At 44.5% G+C, this 11416-nt stretch overlaps 1 long non-coding RNA gene across 1 annotated transcript; it reads left to right on the top strand.

The window, feature by feature from the left end:
* Positions 1-6039: 6039 nt before the first annotated feature.
* Positions 6040-10077, top strand: LOC145719496 (uncharacterized). The gene is made up of 2 exons (XR_014142416.1): positions 6040-6117; positions 8200-10077. It is a non-coding gene; the product is annotated as an uncharacterized LOC145719496 (long non-coding RNA).
* The last annotated feature ends 1339 nt before the right edge of the window (positions 10078-11416 follow it).

Below are 11416 nucleotides of genomic sequence, written 5' to 3'. Positions count from 1 at the left end.
TCGGTGTCCCCGATTTGGAAGACCTGGTTGTGGAGGGAGAAGCGGACTCTTTTCTTTTTCTCTGTGGAAGAGGCCGACGTGGTTGTGGGGGGCTCCACAACTTCCCTCTCTCCTTCCACACACGGTCCTGGGAAATGCATAGAAAGAGAGAGCAGTGTTGGCATCTTGCAGGCAGAAGACCATCGGGGCAGGAGTCCTACTTTACTCCTAGTTCAACCTTCTGCTCCCCCTACTCACCAGCTGTCTAGCAGACATTGGTCCTTCAACGCTGGCCTTAGGGAGATGTTGCGGTGTGGTGTGCCCTGAAATCCCCCAACAGACAGGTTTTGTGGGCAACTACTGTCATTTAGCCGAGACGTGATAGAAACGCAGCAAAGCACAGTGACCATGCCCGATGGCCTGGATTCACATCCCATTTAGAAGGTACCCATAGCTGAGAGAGTTACCGAGAGCCCTCTGTGTCTCAGTTTCCTGCTCTGAAATGTGGAAATAATCATATCTCCTATTCAATAGTGTGCTGTTGTGACACTAAAAGTGATTTCCTCCAAGTAGAGCCTTGGACATAGTAAAGGACTGATGCTTCACCATTGCTCTGGAGGTAGTCAGGTTCTGATTTCCTATAGAATGAGCTAGACACCTGGTAGTGGGTGAATCCAGACATGGGACTCGGATGACTCCACTGCATGGGAGGTTGGAAGCTCACTCTTTATCCTTCACATGGGAATGAAGCTTTACAGCTCACAGAAAACATATCATCCTGTCTTGTAATCCCCGCACCAGCACCACTGGAGCGGAAAATATGGGGTGGTAGCCCATATTCTACAGTGGAGGGCCCTGAAAGTTATGGAGATGAAGTGGCTGTCCAGAGTGGCCACGCTGGTGAGTGATGGATCTGGGACAGGAATGTAGTTGTTTCCCTGGGGGGAGAGATCCTGAGGACCTGGCACCTTCTCAGGGCCGCCGAGAAAATGTCCTGAACCCCTGAACCAAGAGCTGCCCTCACTTTTCAAATCCACCTGTGCCCTGCAGGACGTGTCTGTGCCATGAGAACAGTCTCAATCCTAATTTACCTCTACGTTAGGGTTCCGGACATAAAATATGCTGCAGGTTCTTCCAAATGGAGCTCCAGCAAAGGATCAGGGAAGTGCAGCTTGGCCACTTTCCCCAGTTCTTTGCAGTGTCAGCTCAGTCCCCCAGGGCCTTCCCAAAAGCCTGTTGAGCACCCACTGTGACGGGCAATCTCCTTGGCTCCAAGCTGATTCCAAATCCAGGCTATTCTAAACCCTACCAAGAATTCGCTTGCTTTCAGCTGACCAATCCCAAGGATCAGTTCATGGGAATTAATGTGGAAGTGGCCATCAGGGTTGGGGATGTTTGCTTTAAGGAAATAAATCTATGATGCTGAATGTCCTACTATTGATCTAAGGAATGGTCTGAGGGGCCTTGACTAAAGTGAGACTACACTGGTTGGAGTGAGTTCCTCCCTACTTCTTCCAACCTACCTCCCACATCCACTCTCTACTCTCAGGTCTCTTCATCCTCTAGACACTGTGGGGGTAGGGGACAGTGTCCTGTCTCCTCTTAGAGAGTTCCTCCATACACAGGACCTTCAGAACTATCTTTGGATAGGACTGTCTTTGAAGAGAGACAGTCCATTACTCAGATGCCAAATGTTCATTCCACCTACCTGATGGCACGGTCCCTTCTCGTTCACTCCCAGGCATCATCCAGACAGCCAGTGAACCTCCACATCAACTCATGAAAATACCACAAGGTAGTCCAGTTTCTCTCCTAAAAATGTCTGCATTTAGACTGCTCGCAGTTGCTTCCAGATTTTGTCGTCCACCTTGAGAAGAGGTGACTTGTAATTCCTTTCCCTATAATGTGTTGCTGGATGGCATCAAGATTCTCCTGATCCAGTGAGAGCAGTGTGGTTTGTTCCCTGTGTGCATTCTTGGTATGACTATGTATGAAATTGGCACTGAGAAATAGTACAGTTTTCTGGATTTAGAAGCTATTTAAGGAAGCCAGCGTCATTGAAAAATCAAAAGTATCTAATACGGAAAACCTAGAATATTCATCTATCAGTGTGGACAACTTGGAGGGTGGACATGAAAAGAAAAAAAATAGGAAACAAATTTCTCTAGAAGTGAGGCAGCCAACTTAAGAGAATTCAGAAAATCCATATGAACATACCTGTAGAACAGCAATTCAGGTTGCCCATCGTGGGAAACTTCACACCTGTTACCAAACTGCCAGGGCTCGGCTCACAGAGTGACAGTTGGAATGGGAGGAAAGGTTGCATCATCGGTCACCATGGCGATGGGTTGGTCATGATAGAACTTTCAGAGTGCAGGCAGCTCTGCACACTGTGGGTTGATGGAGGGAAGTGGGTCTTGGATGGGTAGATGGACGATGGGTATAAAAGAGGGCACTTGTTGTGATCACCACTGAGTGCTGCCTGTAAGTGATGAATCACTGAATTCTACTCCAGAAACTAATACTGCACTGTATTTTACATAAACAAACAAAAAAAAAGGGGCCACAAAGGAGACTTAAATTTTCATTTTATATTTGCTATTCTAGAAAACTTTTATTTTTATTTATTTTTTAAATTTTATTTTATTATGTTTGTCACCATGCAATACATCATTAGTTTTTGATGTAGTGATCCCCGATACATTGTTTTCATATAACACCCAGTGCTTCATGCAGTACGTGCCCTCCTTAAACTTTTATTAATAAAACATTGTTTTGAAAAGTCTTTCCTGGGGTGTCTGGGGGCACCCCAGGTTTAAGTGTCTGCCTTCAGGTCAGGTCATGCCCCTGGAGTTCAGGCATCAAACCCGGCATCAGGCTCCCTGCTTTGTGGGGAGTCCGCTTCTCCCTCTGCCCCTCACCCCACTCATGTGCTCTCTCCCTCTCTCTCGCTCGCTCAAATAAATAAAATTTTTAAGAAAAAGTCCTTCCTACAGTGCCCCTTTCCCCCGGATGGCCCTGTTTTCCTTCCAGGAGCCCCTTGGAGCCAAGAGTGACAATTACTAATGTTATCTCAGGGGCGGACTGCTAAGTATACAAACCTATCTCCCTCATTTTCCAATAAATTTCATTATTTTGGATTTGAAGTTTCCTTTTCTGCAGGGGACAGAAAAATACTCTTGGAAAACACTGGGTTTCTCATGTGTTTCAGATTGTAAAGACCCTTAGTGCTTTGACCTCCCTCTCTCTTGCCCTCCATCCTGAATTTCCGTTCTGTAATGAGGATAGTTCTGAGTGGACAGTGGGTCCTCCCCACCACTGGATGTGGGCTGCCATGGCGTGTGTGCAGGTCATGGGTCCAGCCTACTTTTGCAGGGGAAGACTCAGGAGATGAGGCAGGTCATAGCTGGGCAGGATCCTCTTGGCTGCTGAGGTCAGTCTGTGCACTCTTAGTGTTTAGACCCACAACCTGTCTGCGGGTTTCACCCCTTGTCCATCCACTCCCTAGAGCTGTCTTGCAGGGGGCACATACATTATAACCATCTGCCGGACTGGCAACATGCTCTGTGTGGTCCCATGCAAAGTGAAAACTCAGAACCCCTTGGCCAAAAAGCCAGGGGTAATAGGCAGTTCCAGGCAGTAAATATAGTGTTTTTCTTTAAAATATTTTATGACTTAAAAAAAAAAAGATAGTAGGATTGAAAAAAAAAACATGAGTAACAGCATAAATTTACACATGATAAAATCCTTTTGCTTCTTTAGGTAATGCAGTCACAGCATTTTATTCAACTGATATCTAAATAGAGCATTTTTCTGTCACAGTTTTAGAAAACTTTGTCATGAAAATGTATAGTTTAAGAACTTAGTTTTTGAATAATATCATCAAGTAATCTCTGTCACTTTGGCACATGTCGGATAACAACTAATTTTAGTTTATGACTTTGAGGGGAGGTTTTTTTGGTTGGTGTGAATATAAGTATACCTATTTAGGGTACCTTATAGGCTATGATGGATGACATTGGATGGATTTCTGATATTATGTCAAAATAGAAATTTTATTTATGACACCCAGAGCTGATTCTTGTGACCAAATTTTCCCAAAAGATTTAAGTGTAAACAAATCAATGTCAGGAATCTGAATTTATCTTACTTTGGCATTTTAATGTTTCCTGTGGTGTTTACCATAACCTGATGATGTATAAATAGCCTAAAGTGGGCTTTGCATTTGTACCTAATTCCTGTCAATCGAGAAGTAGATGCTGGAAAACAGCTGAAACTTCAATTTAGGGGAATTAGGGACTGTCATCTGGGAGACACAGAGTGGAGAAATCCGGTGTGCCCCTAATTTTGAGCAGGGAGTGCGGGTTTATGAAGGAAAAGCAGGGCACTTGTTTTGACAGAATTGATTGCGAGCAGTGAACAGCTGTTACATTGTCTCTATTTCAGTCCAAAGTGGAAGGATGTGTTGGAGGAGGTGGTCCAGTTGCAACTGAGCAGTTACAGGTGCCAGAAGTCCAAAGTTCATGGTGTTCTTGAAATTGAAAGAGGAGATGTGCTTATGCTTTACTTCATTATTGTCCTTTCCATTCTAGTTGGAGTGGCTCTCTTAGCAAAGCTTACTTCATTTTGCATCTTCTTTCACAATTCCAGCCCATCTTTTTTCTGACATCTTTCTGACAGGAAAACATCATTGCTCAAATTGTATTTTCCTGCCATCCCATTTCATTGCCTGGGTGGTTGGCAACCTGCTCCAGGTCCATCATGCCCCTGGGAGGTGGAAGTTACCTAGTTTATTGATAATCCATGCTAGGTGAGTCTTAGGACTGCGTCTTAGTAAGAAGATTTGAGGAAATCACGTCTAGATGTTACCTAGGATCTCATTTCTGGGTAGATCTGATGATGACTTCTGTTCTTTGAGCAACAGTCATTTTTATATTTTCAGTAGTAGTACAAGGAGAAACGCAAAGTATAAGCAATCGGAAAATTGCAAATAGTGCAAAATTAAAATATTCAACAATAAAATTTATAGATCTAGACACAAGAGAGCCCCGAGTCCTGAAGGCAGGCAGCTGAAGTATCAGAAAACTTAACATTCAACCACGCTGGGGTTACGGTCAAATGTCTTTTCAAGGTTTTGTCTAGTGTGTGTAACTTAGCAGTTTTTAATTTTTAATTTAAGAATGTCATGCTCTTGAATATATGTAAAGGCAGTGAGGGAACAACAGTTGGTATCCAGAAACCTTTGAGAGTGTGTTTACCAGCAGTAAAGTAAAAGAGCAAAAATCACAACAATTCCCACAGAGAGAAAAATCGGCCCACGATTTCAGCAAGTTTAGGAGTTTCTGTTAGATTTTTGTGTTTTGAATGTACTACGGTATTGGCCTGTCCCTGCCTCTTGAGAAAGCTGTCCCCTCAGATGTCATCTGCTTCTTTTTCTGGGCTATAATCAGATGAGGTCTAGCCATTGGTTTGGTTGTCCAGTTGGAGGTTGCAGCCATTTTAAAGAAATGGTAGACATGAATCCATGAGTCAGTGCCTTGTGATTGAGCAGTTAGGAATAGCTGGTATGAATCCTCCCAGAGAGACTGGAGGGAGTCTTTGGGGACTCCTCTCCAGGTTGAAGGCCACGTTTGATACCTGTCTCCCAGGCGCATGGTGCGGACAGACTGTTCCACCAATTACTCATTTCATGGAAGGGCCTATTTATAGCTGTCATTTCTTACTAAGTCATCATATCACCTTTATGTTGCTGGGTTCATATGCCCTTTGATCACATCTCCCTGGTCTTCCAGCAATGATTTCAAAGCATGAATGTTTATGTCTCTCATGGGGAGTGGATCTCAGATTCAACAGTATGAAGGGAAGATCTTTGGGCTTTGGCAAATGGAAAGATGCCGTGGGTTTTGCCGGTTGGGATTTTATGATGCCATTTGTTTCTTCCACAAGGTGGAATGTTTGCGGATGATAGGCCCAGTGGAAATGTGGCGCAACTGGCTACATGTGGCAAGTGGCCGAGTATTTGTCCTGGGAAAGGGATCCCTCAGTCATTGTGTATTCTCCAGTTTGGAAGTATTTTCTTCAGTAACACTAATCTACTCCTGAGGTTGTAGCCCTTAGAACAGGGAAGGCTTCTATCCGGTAAGTACACTCACAAACCATTAGTAAAACACATTGTATCCTGAGATGGTGGCAGCTGGATTGCACTCGTCACATCTGTATTTCATTTATTCCTGCTGTGATCTTGATTATGTTCTTCCTTATACTAACCTACATCTTCATTCTTTCTCTAGGCCCTGTAGGCATAAGGTTAGACTGTTTGAATTTTTTTCTTGTTCCTGTAGGTAGGCCTGTGTTGGTATAAACTTCCCTCTTGGAACTGCTTTTGCTGTGTCTGAAAGACTTGGGACTCCTCTGTGTTCATTTTCATTTGTCTCCATGTCATTTTTTATTTCCCCTTTGTTCATTAACATATTGATGGTTTTGTAGCATGGTGTTTAGCCTCCATGCCTTTGTGGTTTTTTTGTCCAGTTTTTTTTGTTTCTCTTGTGGTAGGTTTCTAGTTTGATACTGTTGTTGCAAAATTGTGTATGATTTTAATCTTCTGAAATCTATTGAGATTCGTTTTGTGGCCTAAGGTGTGAATGAGAAAGTGCCATTTGCACTAGAAAAGAATGTAGGTTCCATTGTTTTTGAATGGGAAGTTTTGTGTGTGTGTGTGTGTATATATATACATATATATATATATATATGTATATGAAGTCCACTTGGTCAGAAGTCTTATTCAAAAACACAGGGTTCTCGTTGCTTTTCTGCCGGGATGATCTTTCCACTCATACACATGGGGTGGTAAATCTCTGCTATTTCTGTATTACTGTCAATTTTTCCTTTATGTCTATTAATATTTGCTTTAGGTATTGAGGTGCTCTAGTGTTGGGTGCATAGGCATTTACACTGTTACATCATCTTGTTGGATTGATTGCCCTGTGCCATTATGTAATGCCCCTCTTTGTCTCTTGTTACAGCCTTTGTTTCAAAGTCTATTTTGTCTGAGACCAGTATTGCTACCCCAGCATTATTCCTCTTCTGTTTGCATAATTTTTCTTTTTCCATCCTTTCGCTTTCAGTTTCTGTGTATCATAGGACTGCAGGGAGACTCCCTTAAGCAGTGTATATAGATGGGTCATTTTTTGTTTGTTTTAAATCGATTCTGCCACTCTTTATCTTTTCGTTGGAGTATTTAGGCCATTTACTTTTAAAGTACTTATTGGAAGGTTTGTACTTCTTGCCATTTTGTTCGACGGAGTGGCTGGCTAGAGCTGTGGAGGGCATGTGTAGGGGGCCAAGGACACTTTGTATGGGCTGCCTGATGGGATGGCCGGAGCTGAAGTGGGTGTGAGCTGGGGTGGTCGCAGGGCTCTCTGGGCAGAGAATGCGCTGACAGGACATCTGAAGCTGGAGTGGATGGGGGTGAGGGTGGTCCTGGGGCTCTCCGCTCAGAGGGCTCCCTAGTAAGGTAGCTTTAGGGGAACTGGTTTCAAGGTGGGGTCTCCCAGTGTGCTCAGTACCAGGTGAACCGTGGTGCAGTAGTTAGAGCTGGGAAGCAGGTTTGTGGGTCCTGGGGTGCTCCCCAGAGTGCATGCACTGATAGGGCAGCTGGAGGTGAGGTGGGAGTCACACCAGGAAACTGGGCTGCTGGTGAAGAAGCCACCCTGCCAGGGAGGCTGAAGCCAAAGCAGGCAGGAGTCAGGAGGTCCCAGAGCACTCTGCACCAGAGGTGCCCTAGCGAGCCTTATGGAGGTAAATTTCTGTGGACATGGACTCTTCTGGGTTCTTTCCACCTGTGGCACATTGGCCAGACAGCTGGATACGCATTGGGCGCTGACCAGGGTTTTTCAGTGAGCACTGCTCTGGGGCCCCCGGTGGGATGGCTGGGACTGGTGTGGCCTGGGGGCCTGGGGCTGAGATGATAGGCCAGCTAGGACTCCCAGACCCTGCTTCTGTGCACATTATCAGTTTGGAGGGATAGTGTAAACCATGGTAGTTGCCAACCCCTCCAACTGGGAGAGAGTTCCAGCTACTTCTCTGCCATATGGCAGGGTTGTAGGGCTGTTTTATTTCTATTCCAGGGCCCTTTTAAACACCAGCTTTTCTTCTGTGCCCCGGGGCTGACAAACCTGCCCATGGTGACTCAATACTATCCCTCCCCACTATACTTTGCAGTGTCAGGAGTGGGGATTGCCTTCCTGACCGTGCCTCTGTCTCCCTTACTGGTGGTGTAGACACGGTGTGTCCACAGACAAGGTGAGTTCAGGGACTTTCTACATCACCATCTTGGATCAGCTGGGTTTCTGCCCCCTGTAGCCCTGGGAAGTAGTCCGCATCCATTTTGGCACCTCTGCTTTCATGTGAGTGAGAGTCCTACCAGGGCCCCTGGTTTTAAACACCGAGCTTGCCTCTGGCTGACTCTCTCACCCGGATTGCTCAGTTTTCTCTTGCCCTATGGACATGTGTTCTCAGGTGCCTCCACCTAATTCAGAACACAGGCGTCAGTATGCACATGGCTTAAGCCTTGCTCACATTTGGTGTTTCCTTTTTCTTCTGATGCATGTAAGTATTGACATGTTTGTGTTCCCATCTATGTCTTATCATTTTAAAAAATCTTTTCTTAACCATTTATGTATCAGTGCATTGGGAGAAGAGGGTCTCACAACATACTAGTGCAATTCCTACCTGACTGACATTTCTCATTCAGTTTCTACTGGTCTGGATTGGGAGTGGTGGTCTGGACTCCAAGATGATGGCTAAGATGAAAGTGGTGGCAGTGGACAGAAACACCTCGACTCAAAATATATATTTTGTAATGAATTGTATAAAATCTCTTGGCTGAATGTGGGTGGTGAGGTATGGGAGTTTCGAATATCTGTCAGTCTTCTGGTTTGATCACTGGAGAATTTTTGAATCATTTATTGAAGTGGGAGAGCCTGGAAGAGAAAGCTTGTTCTTAAGTGATTGCAATCCAGTTTCCTTCTGACCATGTGGAGATGAACCATTTGTGAGACCTAGAAGTGGACCTACCATGCAGCTGGATGGATACATGAGAGGCTCAGGAGAAAAGTCTGGATGGAGGCAAAATAGGAAGTTGTCAGCTGATTGATGCTACTGAGAGCCTGTCTCTGCAGTTTATACCTTCTGCTCTCATCAGTCAGGCTGATTGTTCATAGCCACACGTGTTTACTAATTCTGATCTGACCCATTCAGCTTCCAGCCCTCTCTATTCAGATTCTTTAAGTTTTCCTCCTGCAGGTCACCTGATGCCTGAGTTTTCTGTGACACAAGTAATCCTTAACATTTGCGTGGAAAGGAAACACGAGTGCCCCCGAACTCCATCCTGTGAACATGGGGAGACTTAACATGAACAAGTGGATATAGGACAGAACAAGTGGTTATCCAGTTAAGGGTGAGGGGAGAACTTTTGTCGGATTTGTTAGGATGTTTCTACCAGCACTGAGGTGATCATCTCACGAGCATTTTTCCTCCACATAGGAAGTCATAGTTGATGGAGACCCTTTGTTCATAATGCAAAGTTCTGCCAAGATCAGACCCATCATAAATAGAAAGAGCCACATTCTCAAAAACAAACGCAATGCCTTAATTTGTTAAAATGAAGAAAACTAAAACTTTATCGGTTGGTTCTAAAGAGGAGTTAAAGTACATCATGCTCTTCCTCCATGTATTTAGGTCCTCCTTATTGTAAATGGCCACAATTCATCTAATCAATGGTAAGTCAGTTTTAAGGGCAATATTTAAGAGAGTATGCTCATAACTGCAGAAGTAGAGCAATTTCAGAATGTACAACTTCCAATTTCATCATTCCTAGTGCGATCCTGTTCTCAACACATGAAGCAAATCATGTGGGCCTCCATAGTTATATGTAAATATATTTGTCACTTTCAGCAGCCATCCATCAAATAAAAGGAGAATGAAGAGAGAAAATGAAGGTCTGTCCTGGAACAGAAATCTGAATATCGGAGAACAAAATTGCATCTGTTTCCATAGAGTTGAATCAGAGCTCTTTGATCGATTAAAATAATCCATAAACCGCACAGCTTCCAACCCCAGACCTTTTTATTATCTATACCACCAGGTACAATGATTATTCCTGAATAAATCAGAATCAGGAAAAGCGGTAAATCAGGAGACCTTCTGTTGTTTTAAAACAATGAAATGAAAAGAAAAAAAAAAAGAGGAATCTGAATAGGAAACTTAACAGGCCAAGTCTTATTCGGTTGGCTTCCCGACCTGCATTTCCATCTCTTTTGGGAATTGCTGCTCCTTGTTCTTAGGTGCTGACCCCACACCCCACATCAGCCCCTACTCCCAGCTTGGGCAGCAGCTGGGTGGGCAAGTCCCTGCAGGAGAGCCCCTTGGTGCGGTCTGTGCACATGGCCACTCATTCTTGGCCAGATACTTCTTTGCATTCTGTTTAATGCCTTCACTGGCATCTAAGTGACACCGTTTGCATTTTTTTATGCTTGCTCTGGGGATTACAGTGTGCGGCTTTTACGTATCAGAATCTACTTGGAGTTAATAGTGTACTAGTTTAATAAATGTCCAATTGTAAAATCCTTACCTCAGGGCAGTTCCATGTTCCTCCTTCTGTCCTTTGTGCTCGTCATAGATTTTATATCTACCCATGTTAGTACCCCCACAGTACAGTGTGAAGTTTTGCCTTAAGTAGTCTCAGGTCTTTGCAACAAATGAAGAGGGAAAAGTTGTTAGTATGTACTTGGGGACAGATGCTTTGAGGCTCTGAGGATTCACTGTTTCTCTTTTGAGTTCACTGCACTGTTTGCTTCCACCAGTGAATGTGGCAGGAGGTAGGCCACATGACTTATTTTACAAATCAGTATTGCTACAGGCATTTAAAAATATTGTATGAGGTGGTCTATCCCGAATTACAAAAGAATTACCGTTCATCAACTGTTAATGAGTTGCTTGGTAGGCACTCAGTTTTTACAGAAACAACCTTCAGCAGGGTGTTTGGAAAGTGCCGGGGCCTCAAGTGTCCCTGAAGCAGCACTCCAGTCCCCAGAGCCTACCCTGGAAGTAGAACAGCACCATCCTGGAAAGATGCATCTGACATTGCAGCCCCAAGGGTAGCCCTAGGGACTTCTCCCGCACTAACTTCTCAGCCAGGGCGCTGCCTCTATTCAAGGCCAAGAGGGGTGCGTTTCACCGTGGCTGCCCTCCAGCGCAGGAGTTGGCTGTCAAGGTTTATAAGGTCTTGTCTGGGGGCAGTAATGGGGAAAGAAAAGGACTTTAGCAAAGAACTGGGTGCATCAGCCCAAAGTCAGCTTCATTATGGATAGTCTGGTCTCCAGCAGAATGTTCTAGGCCCCAGGGCTGCAGTGGAAAATTTCACCAGAAGGATTCAAGT

Source organism: Leptonychotes weddellii, unplaced genomic scaffold, assembly GCF_054177405.1.
Source record: "Leptonychotes weddellii isolate Sample4059 unplaced genomic scaffold, ASM5417740v2 HiC_scaffold_4850, whole genome shotgun sequence".
Taxonomy (NCBI): Eukaryota; Metazoa; Chordata; class Mammalia; order Carnivora; family Phocidae; genus Leptonychotes; species Leptonychotes weddellii.
Note: the sequence above shows the minus strand (reverse complement) of the source record. Positions and strands in the feature narration are given on the sequence as shown.